The sequence below is a fragment of the Saccopteryx bilineata genome, chromosome 2 (genome assembly GCF_036850765.1).
Source record: "Saccopteryx bilineata isolate mSacBil1 chromosome 2, mSacBil1_pri_phased_curated, whole genome shotgun sequence".
Classification (NCBI taxonomy): Eukaryota; Metazoa; Chordata; class Mammalia; order Chiroptera; family Emballonuridae; genus Saccopteryx; species Saccopteryx bilineata.
In genome coordinates this window covers 50,080,803-50,099,250 of record NC_089491.1, presented here as the reverse complement: position 1 = coordinate 50,099,250, position 18,448 = coordinate 50,080,803, and the positions used below count along the sequence as shown (strand labels likewise).

The window sequence follows — 18,448 nt, the reverse complement described above, 5'->3', positions numbered from 1 at the left end:
TTTAAAATTTTATTTATTCATTTTTAGAGAGGAGAGAGAGAGGGAGAGAGAGAAACATAGAGAGAGAAGGGGGGAGGAGCTGGAAGCATCAACTCCCATATGTGCCTTGACCAGGCAAACCCAGGGTTTTTGAACCGGCGACCTCAGCATTTCCAGGTCGACGCTTTATCCACTGGGCCACCACAGGTCAGGCTCAAGGAGGTACAACTTTGAAGGGAGTGTCAAGAAAGGCCTTTGTGCGAAGGTGACATTTAGGTAGGGGCCTGAGGGTGGGTGAAGATATCTGAAGAAATACTTCCCAGGAAGAGAGAACAGCCTGTGTAAAATTCTGAGGTGGGAGAGACGTCTGGTGTGTTTGCAGAAGAGTGAGAAGAGGAGGTGGAGTGGAGGGGAGCCAGCCGAAGAGTGGTGGCCAGCCACGTGATGGCGTCTCAACCCCTGCAGGGACTTGGTTGTGCTCCCAGTAAGGTGGGAAGTTTTGAGAGGGGGCGGGATGTTACAGACATGTACCGTATTTCCCTGTGTATAAGACACACCGTTTAAAAAAATTTGGGGTCTAAAAACTGGGTGCGTCTTATATACACTGCTTGTAGATTTTTTTTTTACTTGCATTTCCTTCTCTTTTGCTCTTGTTTCTGCGCTCATTGTTGAAGACAGTGATTCGTCATCAGACACAGATGAGGACAAGCTAATGGATGGGAGTTTTGACAGTGATGAGTTGTATGAATTTTATGATAAATAAAACTTGAGTTCAATAACTTCATGTAATACATTTTTAAAAAAAATTTTGGGCCCCCAAATTAAGGTGCTTCTTATACATGGGAGCATCTTATACATGGGGAAATACAGTATATCTTGCCATGATGAGAGTAGATCACGGGGGTGGCACAGGAAGGGAAGAAGTGACCCATTAGCAGGTTAGTGTAATAATCCAGCCAAGAGGAGGTCACAGCTTGGACCAGGGCATTTACAGGGGAGAAGTGATAACTAACTGGATTCTGGATGTATTTTAATAGTATGGACAGGATATCATGGCAAATTAGATGTAGTTATGTGAAAGAGAATGGAGTCAAGGGTGATGCTGGGCTCCCCTCCACCAAACTAAGCAACTAGATGGATGGAGCTGCTTTTTACTATGATGGGAAGAATGTGGGAAGAGCAGGTTTAGGGCAGAAACATGAGGACAAGGTAAAGTTGAAATGTCTGTTAAACATGTCTGTGAAGATATTTAGTAATCTCTCATATATAACCTGTTATAATGCATGTCTGGATTTCAGAGACAAGCTGCAGGCTGAAGATCTGCCCTTGGATGTCGTCAGCAACTACATCAGACTTAGTGCCGTGAGATTGCATGAGAATACCTAGGGGCGAGCACAGGTGGAGAAGAGAGATGGTGCAAGGACCGAATCCTGGGAGGTTTCCGAGTTTATGGATCAGAGGGTGAGTCGGCCCCTGAGAAGGAGCAGCTGGGGTAAGGGGAAGGTTGTAAAGTGTTGTGAGCTGAGGAAGATATTTTCAGGATAGTATGATCACTTGGGTCACATGCTGCTGGTTGGTCAAGTAGGATGAAGATTGGAAAGAGAGGAGTTGCTAAATTACTCCATAGCATTAGTGTGTTGGCATCCGTCTTGCTTGATCAAGTGCCCTGCAGGGACCTTAAGCTGACACTAGCCCTTTCATGAACTTGTGTGTCCTAGAGAACAGCCCACACAATCACAAGCGAATGAAGGTTCCTGATATGACTTCCCTAATAGCCCTTGTGATCTCCCATGTTTTACAAGGCCTTCTCCTTGTGTGCCCTTGGATAGGACCCCTGTGAAGCTCACCCAAACCCTGCTCTTTTTGTTTGAACTCACTCATCTGGCTTTAGTCCAGGAATATCCAAGCACTCTATCCCAGGTCCTGCCTCTCTGCACCCTGCCTTGACTTCCACATGTGGTCCCTTGGACTGTGCTATATACTGCCACTAGGACCTGTGAGGAATCAACTCCTCTACAGTTTTTTATGGTTTCTTCTTGATGCAGGATTCACCAACTGGTGCCCTGTGCTGTTCTTGATCCAGGATTCACCAACTGGTGCCCTGTGCTCCATCTAACAAATGCTAATTTAACAAAGTCATAACAAGAAGTCAAAAATGGAGTTGACAGGGAAGTTCTGGTGGAGGGGTGGGGGTAGAAGTCAGAGTGGAGCAGAGAGGAAGGACAGCAAGTACAGACAAGTCTTGGAGGGAGTTTCCTCAAAGGGGATAGAGAATGAGGACATAGCTGAAGGAGAATGGGGGTCCAAGAAGAGAGAGTATTCTGTCAAAGCAAAAATTATACTGTACAAGGCTAAACATGCAAGGGAGGTTTTATTCAAGGCTGTTGCAACAGGGTCGAGACACTAAAACTCATCTGAGCTCAACTCTGCTGAAGCAGGGGGTCTTAGGACTTTTAAGGGCTGTGGTATGAGTGAGATATAGATCAGCCATGCCTGCTAATTGACTTTACCCAAAGGAATAGTCAACTTCTCATATCACTATAATAGGAGGTAGTTTTGCAACTTGGAGCAAGGTGCCTCCTGAGGTCAGGCTCCACCCTGCCATAGAAACTGGGTGATGAGGATGGTAAGTTCTCCTTTGATTGCTTTGCAAGAGATGACTCCCAGGTCTTTGAGAAAGATGGTCCTGGGTTGCAAAACTGACAAGAGGCTTTTAAAAAGACTTACGTACATGTCAAAGGGGCGGGGAAAAGATTCACAATTACAAATTTTCTAAAGATGCTCTGAGAAAACGAAGGTCAGAGACCTAGAGTCGGGAAGACTCTTGCCTAAAGTTCAAGCAAGCTTAAGGCCATCTCGGTCAATTTCTAAAGCAAAGATACAGTATCTTTCTAGATAAAATTTCTGATGTCTACAGGAAAATCAAGACTGCTCTCAGTGCTCTGGAGTTTGCCCTCCATGTGGTGCTTGCAGTCTGAGGGCCAGTGGCTCTACCCACTCTGTAGCTGTCACCACGCATGAGATTGTGCATATCCAGGCGGGCCATTGCGGCAACCAGATTGGCACTAAGTTTTGGGATGTCATCAGGGATGAGCATGGGATCGACCCCACTGGCAATTACCATGGAGACAGTAACGTGCAGCTGGAATCAATGTGTACTACAATGAAGGTGCCGGTGACACATATGTAGCTCGGGCTGTCCTGGTGGATCTGGAGCCAGGCATGATCAACTTGGTCAGGTGTGGACCATTCGGCCAGATCTTCAGCTTGGACAACTTCATGTCTGGCCAGAGTGGGACTGGGCAAGGGGCCGTTACTCAGAGGGAACTGAACTGATAGGCTCAGTCCTGGACATGGTGAGGAGGGAGTCAGAAAGCTGTGACTATCTGCAGGGCTTCCAGCTGATGCACACGCTGGGGGGTGGCACGGGGTCAGGGAGATCTGGGAGGAGTCCCCAGACTGCATCATGAGCACCTACAGCAGGGGTCCCCAAACTTTTTACACAGGAGGCCAGTTCACTGTCCCTCAGACCGTTGGAGGGCCGGACTATAAAAAAAACTATGAACAAATCCCTGTGCACACTGCACATATCTTATTTTAAAGTAAAAAAACAAAACGGGAACAAATACAATATTTAAAATAAAGGACAAGTAAATTTAAATCAACAAACTGACCAGTATTTCAATGGGAACTATGCTTCTCTCACTGACCACCAGTGAAAGAGGTGCCCCTTCTGGAAGTGCGGCGGGGGCTGGATAAATGGCCTCGGGGGCCACATGCGGCCCGTGGGCCGTAGTTTGGGGACCCCTGACCTACAGCATCATGCCCTCGCCTAAGATGTCTGACATGGTGGTTGAGTCCTACAACACCACCCTCTCCATCCACCAGCTGGTGGAAAACACACATGAGACCTATGCCATTGACAATGAGGCCCTGCATGACAATTACTTCCATGTACTGAAATGGGCCAATGCCAGGTGCGGAGACCTCAGCCACCTGGTGTCGTCTACCATGAGTGGGGTCACCACCTACCAGCGCTTCCTGGATCAGCTGAACACAGACCTGTGCAAGCTGGTGGTGAACACGGTGCCCTTCCCACGCTTGCATTTCTTCATCCCCAGCCTCGCCCCCCTGACCAGCCAGGACAGCCAACAGTTGGAGTACCAGGTCCTGACAGTGCCTGAACGTACCCAGCAGATGTTCCACTCCAAGAACACGACGGCCACCTGCACCCTCCGCCACGGCCTCTACTTGACAGTGGCTGCTATCTTCCGGGGCCACATGTCCATGAAAGAGGTGGAGGAAGATGCTCAGGGTGCAGAACAAGAACAGCAGCTACTTTGTGCAGTGGATTCCTGACAACGTGAGGACGGCCGTGTGCGACATTCCGCTCCGAGGCCTGAGGCTGGCAGCCGCCTTTATCGCCAGCAACGCAGTCATCCAGGAGCCGCTCAAGAGCATCTCAGAGCAGTTCACCCACACGTTCTGGCACAAGGCCTTTCCGCGCTGGTACACGGGCGAGGGCATGGACTACAGAGTTCACAGAGGCTAAGAGCAATGTGAGCACCTGGTGTCTGAGTACCAGCAATGCAAGAAAGCCATGGCCTATAAAGAGAAGGAGTTCAATGAGGAGGAAGGTGAGGATGAGGCTTAAGAACTTCTCAAATATTTGCATCCTTAGTGAACTTTGCTTTCCTCAATCAAGCATGGTCCTTCTATTTGTATACTATATGCTCAGGTTTGCCTCTGTCAGAAACTCACACTGTTGATGCAATCATGAGGGACTCCTCTAAAATTACAGTCTTGTCTAAGATATCCTAATTTAAAATCATATGTCAGAAAGAGAGAGAGAGAGAAGAGAGAGAGAGAGAGAGAGAAGCCTCCTTCCTAGTCTGTCTCTGCCGCTACATCTGTAGCCACCCTGCCTTTTCCTGAGGCCTACTGATGCCCGATACTTCCGGCTGTGCCTGGACCAGTTTAGAAAGTGTTGTGCAGCCTTACCTTCTCCTAGCTGGTCCTCTCTTTTTAGTTACCCTTCAGAGCTCTCCCTTTCTGGGCTCACCTTTCTTCTCCCCTCCTCGGTGGGACAACTCTCCTCCAGGGGAATGATGGTTCCTTCCTGTGTGGGTCCCCAGAGTCTACGCTGCACTGATGGCACTGTCTCTGAGTTTTTCAAACTCAGTTGACTTTTGAGTTTCCCGAGGGCACAAGCATATTTTATTCGTGTTACTGGTTCTGCCTAAAGAAAAATGCTTGGTTCCTGGTAAGCACGAGGAGTAAGATACGATGTGTATAATGTTTCAGAGGACCTGTCGTCCTTTCCTCCTAAAAACATAGATCTCATCAGCTAGGGAAAAAGCACAGAGCATTTTATTCATAACACTTGGCATGATCTGCAGCTAGTGTTTATTTTGAGTACAGGTCTTACAGCCGTTTGCACTGCCTGAGACGTATGAGTGATATAAAGGGAATGATTGCCTGCGTTTCTGCTTAATGGCAAGAATTTGATTCCGAGAATGTAAGCAGCCAAACTAGGGCCATACTGCATAATTTCGTGGGTAAAATGCACTTGTTGAGGTCTCAGGAGTAGGAGGCCTCAACTACCGAATAGATGCTGGGTAAAGCAGTTCATAAAATGATTCCTATTTTTAGGTCACATGGGAATACATCCAGAGAGGTCGTGTCAACGTCAATCGGCTCCATTCCCCAGCTGCGTGAGATGTGGAGGAGAGTGTGGCACTCTGATTGCAGATTGACAAATTGGCTTAATATCAACTCGAGAGAGAGCTTCAACTCTGGGGTTGCTGGATTAAGTAATAATAGCATTGCAGATGCTAACGGTTGGGGTTTGGCAGGAGTTTTCGTGGGGTATGGAGTCTTAGGGTTCAACTCTGGAGCCCATGAGAAGAGCTGATTCGTTCATCTGTTACTTTGCTGGGGGCTCTCTGTGATTATAGCTTCAGACCTCTGAATGGGGCTAAAGAGGAGGGAGGGAAACTTTAGAATTAGCAGGAGAAAACGAATATGAAGACAAAAAGCAATAAGTGGTCATGGAGCTGCCAAGAGCGAAGGTGGTAACGAGACAGAATTAGTTCTTCCTGACAACTTGAAATTGCCTGCAACATTATAAAAATCAATCAGCCTGTGAAAGCAGACTCACAGTGACCACTGGATGGTGTGATGTTTGCAATTTGTCTGGACACAAATTTAGAGAAGCCAGAGGGTTTTAACCTAATACCCAGCTTTTGGCTTGTACAGAGCTTTTAAAGAGAAGGCTCAAAATTAGCTTCAAGTAGAGTTATTTTTTCTCCAGGCATCTTAAAATCAGTAGAACCAAAATTAGTTGATTACTCATTTCTCCAACCTAATATTTATTGCTTTTTTGCTGTTCTAACAATGTTACTATAAGAAGTCTTAGAAAAAAAAGTTTCAGTGTCTTGTTTACTACTGAATAAAGCTTTCTGAATTGCTTCTCTGCTTTTTTTCTTCTTTATCAGCAAACTGGGGGTGGAGGGGAGAAAATATCAATTGCCTTCCAAAATTCTTCTGGCTGGTAGAGGAGAGTCTAACAAACAGAAGTTGCTAGGGTACTTCTGTCTGTAACACTTAGTTTGTATTATGCTAAGGTGATAGCTCCCTTCCTTTAAGCAGGTTTTTCTCTTATTTCTTTTCTAGAGAAAGGGAGAGAGAGAGGGAGGGAGAGAGGGAAAGGGAGAGGGAAGAGAGAGAGTGAGGAGCATTAATTCATAGTTGCTTCACTTTAAGCTGTTCATTGATTGCTTCTTGTACATGCTTTGATGGGGGTGGGTGGCTCAAGGGGAGACAGTGACCCCTTGCTCCCACCAGCAACCTTGAGATCATGTTGATCCCACACTCAGTGACTCCATGCTCAAGCTGGTGACCTTGAGTTTCCAACTGGAGACTTCAGCATTCCTGCTGATGCTCTACCCACTGCGCAGCCTCTGGTCAGGCATAGGTTTTTCTATCTGAATTCCTTTAGGCAGGTAATGGGGAGGGCCCATCAAAAAGTTTCTTTTTGAGCCTTTTTTTTTTTTTTTTTTTTTAGTGAGAGGCAGGGAGGGAGAGAGAGAGACTCCTACGAGAGACTCCCACATGCACCCTGACCGGGCTCCACCTGGCAACCCCCATCTGGGTCAGATGCTCTGCCCATCTGGGACCACTGCTGTATTGTTCGGCAACCGAGCTATTTTAGCACTTGAGATGAGGCCATGGAACTATCCTTGAACCATTCAAGCCAAGGCTACAGGAGATGGGGGGGAGAAAGAGAGAGAGAGAGAGAGAAAAAAAAAAAGGAGAGAGAGAGAGAGAGAGAGAGAGAGGAGATAGAGAAGAGGCAGGGGTAGAGAAGCAGATGGTTGCTTCTCCTGTGTGCCCTTACCAGGAATCTAACCCAGGACTTCCACATGCTGAGCCAATATACTACCGTTGAGCCAATTGGCCATGGCCAAGCCTTTTGTTTATTAAAAATAACCAGCTTAGCCTGACCAGGGTGTGACGCAGTAGATAGAGCATTGGACTGGGACACAGAGGACCCAGGTTCAAAATCCCAAGGTCGCCAGCTTGAGCACGGGCTCATTTGGGTTTACCAGCTTGAGCATGGGCTCACCAGCTTGAGTGTGGGGTCACTGGCTTGAGCATGGAATCATAGACATAACCCCATGGTTGCTGGCTTAGGCAGAGGGTCACTCGCTCTGCTGTAGCCCTCCGGTCAAGGCACATGACAGGGCAATGAACAATTAAGGAGCTACAATAAAGAATTGATGCTTCTCATCTCTCTCCCTTCCTGTCTTTCTGTCCCTATCTGTCCCTCCTCTGTCTATCTCTCTGTCTCTGTCAGAAAAAACAAAAACAACAACTTAAAATAATATCCCAAAGGTATATTTTGGGATAGCAACTCTGCTTTTCCATTATTGTAATCCTTAAAATTCTGAATGAGTGTAAGACATTTTTAGGCTACTAAATTCATTTTCCTAACAGATGTGGATGCTAAACATACAGAAACTCCTCAAGGAGCTTCAGTCTCTAGGGAGAGGCAGATGAGTCCATCTGCAGTTAGAAAGGTGCAGAGAGGTGTTTGTATTGTGGTGGCTGTCTTGGCAGTGCAGAAATTGTCTGTAGGGGCTAACTGTATCCCCAGAATCTGGCACATTGATAGAGTGCCAGATTTTTCTCCAGAGTTAAAAAAAGCTTCCCAAGAAGTAATTGGGTTGAGAAAGGGAGTTCCAGACATAGGAGCAAACAAGTACAAAGTCCCAAGATTATGAACAAATCTGCAGGTATTACATGATGGCCAGGTAGGGCTGCAGCAGGTAAAGGTGCTAATCAGGGTAGGCTCAGATCATGGAGGGCCTGTGGTTGAAGAGCGCCCTCTGAAGGCTGTGTGGAGCTATGAACGTTTGCACACAGCAGGTGCTCACACATGTTTATCACATGGCTGAATGAGTGAATGGAAGGATTTTAAGCTAGGGAGACCCCAGGTTAGATTTGTGTCTTATATTCTCCTGCTATTATGAGAAATGTTCTGGAAGGAATGGGTCTGGAAGAGGTTGAGAAAGCCTGGTATAGAATGAGAAAGTCATTAGAAAGCTCACAAGGTTGCAAATTTACTGAAACTACAATTGTAATGTAAAGAGAAAATGTAGTTTCTTAAACTTGCCTATAGCTGATCTGATATTTTTCAAGAGCCCCACTTTACTGATTCAAAAAAAAATTATTGCTAGTTAGTCTACAGTGGTTTAGAACTTGGTATGATTCAATAATTGTAAAAAGTTCCTTTAGAGAGCCATCAGTGTTTTGAGGATAATTACAATACTCTCTCCTCCCCTACATTCCAGATGTTCTCCAACTTAGTATCTGAGTTTGTGGAAAGACAGGACTCATGAGACCTCATATGATGTCACAGAGCCCAGAAAATTCTTTGAAGAGCTCGGGGGCCACTGCTGCGTTGAAGGAACCATCATCCCCGAGTTTTCAACCCAGAGGGGCTCAATATTTTTGTTCACATATTTGTGTTCCATATAAGATTTTATTTGAAGAAAAGTATTGTTCTTCAAAAAACAAAACAAAACGAAAAACAAAAACCAACCCCCTCTCCTCCCCAAAAAACTTTGGAAAACCACTGATCTGAAACACCCCTGAGGCCATCCACACTGGGATGTAAATGAAACACCTGGATTGCTGTCCTGTAACTTACCAAAGCATTTTTATGTGCATCATGACATTTGTATTTAGGTTTTGTTCCTGCAAATTGGGCTGCCCAAATCTCTTAGTCATGTCCAATTTTGTCATCATCGTGTAGATGTGGATAAAATCTTTCCATCATGGTCAATGTGTTTTTACAAATGTAGCAATTTCTCATTGAAAACTGCCCTCCTAAGGGACTATAATAGATTTCATGGTTCTCCAACTAAGAGGGAAGGTGCTAACTAGCCATATGGCTCAAAGTACACCATTACAGTAACTGCTTCCCTCTGAGGAATAAAGAGACGGTATTACAGCCTGAAAATTCCCTTTTAACACCAATAAAAAGAAATTTTCACACTTGTTTTATGAATAAAATTTCTTCAGCAAATCTTTCTGTGTGGCTGAATCTCTGCTGTTTCACCTGTGAGACTGGAGGACCGCTAGATGAGAGAGAGGTTGAAGAGGACTGAAAGGGCTTATGATGAGGAGTTAATAATAATGTCAAGAATTATAAATATAATAGCAGTCAGTATTTTTTGAGCACCTGCTATGTTCTAAGCATTACTCTGAGCACTTCTCGCTCATTAACCCGAACCCTCACCATAGCTCTCCAAATTAGTGCTAAGACAGGGACCCCTTGCTCAAGCCAGTGACCTTGGGCTGAAGCCAGTGACTTTGGGATCATGTTGATGACCCCACATTCAAGCTGGCAACTTCAGGGTTTTTCGAACCTGGGACCTTAGCATTCCAGATCAACATTCTACCTACTGCACCACCACTGGTCAGGCAAGAAAGATTTTTTGCAAGTACCATGTATATAGCAAGTACTGTGCTAGGCATTTTACATTGGTTCTCATTGGATTCTTCTAACACCCTTAGGAGGCAGGTACTGTCCCCATTTGATGGATGGAAAACTGAATTTTAGAAGGACTAAGGCACCTGTTTAAGGTCATGCAGCAAATAAAGAGCAAGCCAGGAATCAAAGCCTGGAGGAAATGAAAGAAAGCAATGTTGATTTTAATGAGATCTGTTTATTATGTATGGATCTCATTGAATCCAAAGAAATAAAGAGTTAGTTAACTGGTCCTGGCCGGTTGGCTCAGTGGTAGAGCATCAGCCTGGCATACAGAAGTCCCGGGTTCGATTCCCAACCAGGGCACACAGGAGAAGCGCCCATCTGTTTCTCCCCCCCTCCCCCCCTCCTTCTTCTCTGTCTCTCTCTTCCCCTTTCACAGCGAGGCTCCACTGGAGCAAAGATGGCCCGGGCGCTGGGGGTGGCTCCTTGGCCTCTGCCCCAGGTGCTAGAGTGGCTCTGGTCGCTCGATAGAGCGACGCCCCAGAGGGGCAGAGCATCGCCCCCTGGTGGACAGAGCGTTGCCCCCTGGTGGGCATGCCAGGTGGATCCCGGTCGGGCGCATGCGGGAGTCTGTCTGACTGTCTCTCCCTGTTTCCAGCTTCAGAAAAATACAAAAAAAACCCCAAACCAAACAAAACAAACAAACAAAAAAGAGTTAGTTAGCTATGGAGGGCGGTGTTTCAATATTCCATGGAATAGTAGTGCCAGTGTGTGTGTGAAGGGGGGTGGTAAAGGAAAAAAGTAGATAGTTCTGTAGTCAAATGTGAGAAGTGGCACACCATTTTATTCTTAGTGCTTTACAAAGCTCATTAGCATAATGAGACCCCCAGAAATCCCACAGAAGAAGTATTCTGACATTTTTGGGGGGGCAGAGACAGAGAGAAAGAGTCAGAGAGAGAGACAGATAGGGACAGACAGACAGGAATGGAGAGAAATGAGAAACATCAGTTCTTCTTTGTGGCACCTTAGTTGTTCATTGTTTGCTTTCTCATACATGCATTGACTGGGGGCTCCAGCAGAGCGAGTGACCCCTTGCTCAAGTCAGTGACCTTTGGGCTTCAAGCTAGCAACCATGGGGTCATGTCTATGATCCCACACTCAAGCCAGCAACCCTGCGCTCAAGCTGATGAGTTTTGCTTAAACCAGATGAGCCCGCACTCAAGCTGGCAACCTCAGGGTTTTGAACCTGGGTCCTCTGCTCTATCCACAGTGCCACCGCCTCATCAGGCTTTGACTTCTTTTTTTAAAGGTTTTTTAAAATTTTTATTTATTCATTTTTAGAGAGGAGAGAGGGAGAGGGAGAGAGAGAAACACAGAGAGAGAAGTGAGGAGGAGCTGGAAGCATCAACTCCCAGATGTGCCTTGACCAGGCAAGCCCAGGGTTTCGAACAGGCAACCTCAGCATTTCCAGGTCGACGCTTTATCCACTGCGCCACCACAGGTCAGGCAGGCTTTGACTTTTTTAAAATCTATCTACTGTTTCCCAACTTCCCAGGCATGGTGATCAGCAGACCAGCATGGGCGATTGTGGTTTGAAAGAAGAAAGCCTTAGAAGAAGAAAGAACACGGCTAACCTGCCATTCAGTCAAGTACCATTTTCTTTGTGGCATCTGGAGTCTTTTTGGGTCACCTTAGGTGCTGAAGGAGACGAGATCAAAGCCAGGCAGCCCAATCTCACATTTGCTAGAAGTGATTCTACATATTTATAAAGTCACATTTGCTGCCTGTGTTGAAATTTTTTTTGCAATTGAGATAATTTACATACCATAAAATTCACCCTTTGAAAGTATATAATTCAGTGGTTTTAGAAAAATTCATAAGGTTGTACAACCGACACAGTGTCCAATTCTGGAACGTTTTCACCACCCCAAAGGAAACCCCGTCCCCATTAGCAGTCGCTTACTATTTCCCCTTCATCCCACTGCCTGGCAACCACCAATCTACTTCCTATTTCTAGATTTGCCTATTCTGGACATTTCAAATAAATGAAATTGCACAATATGTGGCCTTTTATGCTTGGCTTCTTTCCATTAGCAAAGTGTTCTCAAGGCTTACCTGCGTTGTAGCAGGTATCAGTACGCCACTCCTTGTGAAGGCTGAAGGCTGTTCCCTTGTGGGAGCACACAGCACGTGCAGCTGGGAAAGCGAAGCACGGCAGGCGGGGGCGGGTCTGCCCCGGGACAGGGGAGGGTGCGGGGTGGACAGCTGCTGGGTGTGTGTGCCTGCTCCTCACTCAGCTGCGGCGATCTGTGTGGAGGAGCCTGATCCGCAGACCAGGGCAAGAGAACCAGGCCTGGCCTGTCACAGGGTTGAGTCCAGCTGAGGCAAGTGACCCAAGCATCCCTGGCTGGGGTCACTGCGGGCCAGTGTGTTCACCTGTTTGTCACCACTTGCAGAGCGTCTCCCTGGGAATGGACATAATATGAAGGGAAGCAGGGGTCTTGTAAATCACCTGAAAAAATCGGGTTACATAAAAAAACTTTGGGGTAGTTCTGACTGGTTACTATAACCCCCAAAAGGTTTAAGGGGCATAGGGTTGGCTTCTTGCTTCCCTACTAAAAAGTGAGCAGCTCTCACAAATTCTATTACAGATACAGACAGATAAATAAACATTTAATTGCAAGCAGGACCTAAAATAGTTCAGTTCTTTTCATTAGCTTTATGAATTTCAAAATCTTTTTTCTTTTATGTCTGCACTAAAAAGTCTGACTTCATTTTTTTATGTTTGATTATTGACAACTTTTTTTCCCCCTGGATGACTACTGACAACTTTTAAGCTTCATTCCTTTTTCTTTCCCTTCGGCTCTGCATGGGCCAGCTGATCAGAAGGCCTGGGTGCTCCTGTGGCTCAGTATGGAGGAGTTCAGACCATGCAAGCCCCTGCCCTTGTGTGAACCTTCCCCCGGCCCAGCCCCAATCACAATGACAATCTAGGCCAGTCTTCTTTCCTCCCGTCTCCACATTTGAACCCAATTTTTAAAAATTTATTTTTATTTTTATTTTTTTAGCGAGAGAGAGACACACACAAAGACAGACACACAGACAGGAAGGAAAAGAGATGCGAGGCATCAACTCGTACTTGTGGCACTTTAGGTGTTCATTGCTTCTCATATGTGTTTTGACTGGGGGGAGGGGAGGAGGGAGCTCCAGCTGAGCCAGTGACCCTTTGTTCAAGCCAGCGACCTTGGGCTTCAAGCCAGTGGGCATGGAATCATGTCTATGATTCCACACATGCCAGTGACCCCACGCTCAAGCTGGTGAACCTCGGGGTTTTGAACCTGAATCCTCAGTATCCCGATCAATGCTTTATCCACTGCGCCACTGCCTGGTCAGGTCTGAATCTAATTTTGGATCAGGGCTCATCCTGTGTCTGCAGAAGGGCCACAGCAAGGTCTTTGCATGGAAGACTGACTTGAGCAAAGGTGATGACAGCCAAGGGGCAAGATTCTTCCATATTAAGGTCAGCCTCAGATAAGCAGAAACCTTCCAAACCTCCAAACCCGTGGTTTGACACATGACTGGTTAGAGATGAAGTGTGGTGGGGTGGGGGCACTGTAGGGGTAAAAGCCACAGCTCTTGGCAGAAATGATAGACACTATTCTAGCAAAGGGGAGGGAGGTCTCATATATATACTCGGACAATCCACATATTGTGAATATCTTTAATTTCACCATGTCTAACATTAAGAACACATTCCTAACATTCATCATGCTAAGTAGCCACTATTTCGAACAGTCACAATGTTAATTGGCAAAGCCTCTGGTGTTGATAGAGATGAATAATAGAAGTGCTTGCAGTTGTTCTCTCTGGTGGGTTCTCTCTCTTTTTATTGTATTTTTTTAGTTTTTAAATTTATTTTAGAGAGAGAAGAAGGGGAAGAGAGAGACACACACAGAGAAAGAGACACACATAGAGAGAGAGACACTGATTTATTGTTCCTGTTACTTATGCATTCACTAGTTGATTCTTGTACGTGTCCTGACCAGGGACTGAACCCGCAACCTTGGTATATTGGAAAAATGCTCTAACCAACTGAGCTACTTGGCCAGGGTCTTGGGTTCCCTTTTTCATGTAATGTTTCTATTAGGGTTTAATCAATATGTACATGATTTAGATGGTTTCCGCTGAAGCATTTGAAAAATGACAGATCTTCTAATACTTCGTCTTTGTAGAAACCCTGGATTGAGCTATGCCTGATATTAGTCATTTTGTGAACTTGACAATTATATGAGCCAATCAACTCCTTTTACGTTTTAGCTTAAGCTGGTGTGAATTGAGTTCCTGTCAGTTACTCCTAAATACTTCTGAACAAAACACAGAAATATCGAGCTGGAGGGACAACAGGCCCTCCTACTTTGTTTCTAAACCTTTTTTTTTTTTAAAGTGAGAGGAGGGGAGATAGTGATAAAGACTCCTGCATGTGCCTTGATCAGGATCCACCCGGCAACACCTAACTGGGGTGATGCTCAAATCAACTGAGCTTTCCTTAGCACCTGAGGCCGTCACTTGGACCAACTGAGTTATCCTTAGTGCCCGGGGCAATGCTTGAGCCCATCAAGCCACTGGCTGTGAAAGGGGAAAAGATCGAAAAGGGGGAGAGGGCGGGGTAAAGAAGCAGATGGTCGCTTCTCAAGTGTGCCCTGAATAGCGATTGAACCCTGGACATCCGTATGCTGGTTGATGCTTTATTCACTGAGCCAAATGGCCAGGGTCTCTCAAAAATTTTTGACTAAATAATTTCTGATATTTGTGTTGGGAGGAAATGTTTAAGGAAAATAGTAAAATCTTCAGTGTCCTAATCTAGGCTCTATTCTTACTGTCAGAAAATGCAAACCCCCACCTTGCAATACTAAGTATTTTTCTAAATTTTAAAGCTTTTTTAGTAAAACCTTCTTCCACTTCATTTCCCCCTAAGCTAAGTTTTATGGGTGGCACATTGCTAAACAGCTTTCCAAGAAGATTGAGGTACTGGGACAAAAATGGGAAGCTTTGCTTAGCCTTAGAATACATGTTAATGGCCCTGGCTGGTCAGCTCAGTGGTAGAGCATTGGCCCAGTGTATGGATGTCTGGATTCAATTCTTTATCAGGGCATACAGGAGAGGTGACCATCTGCTTCTCCACCCTTTCCCTTCCTCCTTCTTCCCCCACCCCCACTCTCACTCTTTCTCTCCCACAGCCATGGCTCCATTGGTTGGAGCACATTGACCCCAGGAGTTGAGGATAGCTCCATGGAGCCTCCACCTCAAGGTGTTAAAAAATAGCTTGCTTGCGAGCATGGCCCCAGATGGGGATTGCTGGGTGGATCCCGGTTAGGGCACATGCAGGAGTCTATCTCCCCTCCTCTCACTTGGAAAAGGAAGAGGAAAAAAAAAAAAAAGAAGAAAACATTAACTACACAGGAGGAACTAAAATCCTTAAAAATAAAGATTACCATGAAAGAATGATCCTTGTTTATTTTCCATGCAAATCAGCATTTCCAGAGGACTTCAGTTGGTTTTTAAAACCAACTGAGGTTAAAAGCAACTAAGGCTCTCCTTATTAATCCTTGTTTTTGTTCCAGGGTGAAAATGTGGTATTTTCCACTGGATCTCTGCCCTTTTGGCTCTTTGGATCATTCAGTGTTTATAAGAGTAAGATGAGCAAGAATGGTTCAAAACCCTCTACACAAGTGGGTGGGCCCATTGGAATTTGTAGAAGACCAATAGTTCTACAAATTGGAAGACCAATACATCCCAATTGTTCACACACCCCTTCCATCCAATACCTAAATGCAAGGCACTATGTTCTGCACTGATGAGGAGATGGGGCCGACACAGACATGCATTCATTGACCTTACCCTCCAGCAAAGGGAGGGCTATGTGACTAGAATGACTTCTAAAGTTAAGGCGAGCTGCAAAAAAAACTAACAATGAATAGAGGGGCAAGACAGCTGACAGACCTGTTAGAAGTGACGGGATTGAGAGAGTTCAGGAGTGGAGAGGGAAGAGTCAACTTTTTATTGAGGTAAACCAGGTAAACCTTTAGATGAATAAGGGAGCTGTTATCTATTTGTGCTGAATTGTTTCTTATAATAGGCCTGAGTATGAGGTCTCGCTATGGGTTTATCAGACATGAGAATTGTTAGGTAGACTTAGCAGCTAATCATTTAACAACTCGGGAGAGGGGGTGGTACTCATTCAAACCTTGTATTGTGTATTTCACTGAGGATATGACATGGAGGCGCTTTTTGAACATTATTTAGGATCTGGCTACTTGGAGTGTGGGTCACTGACCAGCAGCATGACAGTCTGGGAGCTTGTTAGAAATGCAGAATCTGCCCTGGCCAGATAGCTCGGTTGGTTGGTGCATCATCTTGATACAGAAAGGTTGCAGTTTTGATCCCAAGACAGGGCAATGTAGAAACAGATTGATGTTTCTGTCTCTCCATTCCTCTCTCTCTAAAATCAATAAAAAAACTTTAAAAAATTTTAAAGAAGAGAAATGTAGAATCTCAGACCCCACTCCAGACCTGCTGAACTAATCTGCTCTTTAAACAAGATCCCCATGATTCAAGATTTGGAGCCAATAGTTCGTACATCCCAATTGTTCACACACCCCTTCCATTCAATACCTAAATGCAAGGCACTATGTTCTGCACTGATGAGGAGATGGGGCCGACACAGACATGCATTCATTGACCTTACCCTCCAGCAAAGGGAGGGCTATGTGACTAGAATGACTTCTAAAGTTAAGGCGAGCTGCAAAGAAAACTAAGAGTGAATAGAGGTGCAATTCTAATTCAAGAATCATTGGTTTAGGTAACAGAGGTAAGAATAAATAGAGCTAGAATCTGCACTCAACTTAAGCCAAGAGTTTGTAATGGAATAAGACAAGCAAATATAAAGACAAGCAATGTGAAAGCTACAAGTAGGTAGTAAGGGGCTACGAGACAATCCAGGAGAGGGTGTGAGTGATGCTCACTGGCACTGGTGGAATGGCAGTGGAAGAAGCTCAGGGAAGGTTTCCCGGAGTAATATAGGAAGCATTGGTCAAATGGGCACAGGATTTTTAAGTGAAGGAAGGGCACACTGATTTGTATTTAAGTAAGGTGACCAACTTTTTTACAATTGAAAGGAGGACAAAAATAAATAGAAGAAAACAATATTGTAAATAAAAGAAACATTTTATTCATCGCAACAATAATACACTATAATATGATAAATGCATAAGAAAAACAGTTGTAATATTTTATGATATATTGTAATTATGCTTACATGCCAATCAATTTTTAATAATAATTGTATGAAAAAATACTCATTTAAATACAAATATGTCACATCATACGCAATGGATTGACTCTGCATTGATTGAATACGGACATTTATAGATTAGTCTTCCAATATCAAAAAGGAGGACATGCAGGAGGACACTCTTCAAGGGAGGACGGAACTTACAAAAGAAGGACTGTCCTCCCTAGAGGAGGACGATTGGTCCCCTTAACTTAACGGACTGAGAAGTTTGTGGGAAGATGGTTTGGGGAGGGTGGAGTAGAATTCAAGAGACCAGTGTTCCAGATGAGACCAGAAAGACCTGCAGCCTTGTGGCTGAATTCATACAGGCTCAGGAAAGTCTTAGGGGAATAATCACTCGAAGGTTTAGGAAAAGATGATATGGGGCAGGCCAGGCCTGGAAAGAACACGATGTTTGAGTTGACTCTACTGGGTCTTAGCAGATCAACCTGCATGAGTTTCCCCTCTCCGTGGTAATTATAGACCCCCACCCCCCACCCCCAGCCGGCCTGCTCCCTCTCTCTGCACAAGATATACCTAGTTCAGAGGTCAGAGGTGCCTGGATCCAGCTCAGAGCTAATTGGCCCTCGATGGTGGTAAGTGGAGTTAATGGGAAAGGAGGGGCAGACTGATTTCGATCGTTGGCGATCATCACCTCCTTTCCACTCTGAGTTTCTTGCTCAAAAATGTATGTAGTCTTCCTACAAATGTTGGAGAACTTTGATGGGAAGGAGGAAAAACACTGCCCTTGACTGTTAAAATTTAGATGATTCTATATTTAGCAAAGAGGGAGAACAGATCTGAGATGACTGTTGCCAGAGATTGAGTCTGAAAGTCTTCCCTGACTTCATTTTAGAACAGTTGTTTCTTTAAGCAGAGGAACTTTTTTTTTCCTTAAGACCAAACACGCTCAGTATGTGAAACAGTTGAAAGGGGCACTCCTGTTGTGTGTGGGGGAGGGTGGTGGTCATGAATCTCTCCCACGTGGGCCTCCTATCTACCCAGGACGATGCAACCTCAAGGTTCTTGAGAAACTGGTTGAAAAATCACTGTTTTGGTATAAAAGATATGCCAACTCAAGTCTTTTAACGATGGCAACTGTTAGCAAGTCATATATCGTCCTACAAAGCCAATCGTGT

General features: G+C 45.1%; 1 pseudogene; it reads left to right on the top strand.

Annotated features, from left to right (window-relative positions):
* Positions 1-423: 423 nt before the first annotated feature.
* On the top strand, positions 424-4,633 carry LOC136322221 (tubulin beta-2A chain-like; annotated as a pseudogene).
* The last annotated feature ends 13,815 nt before the right edge of the window (positions 4,634-18,448 follow it).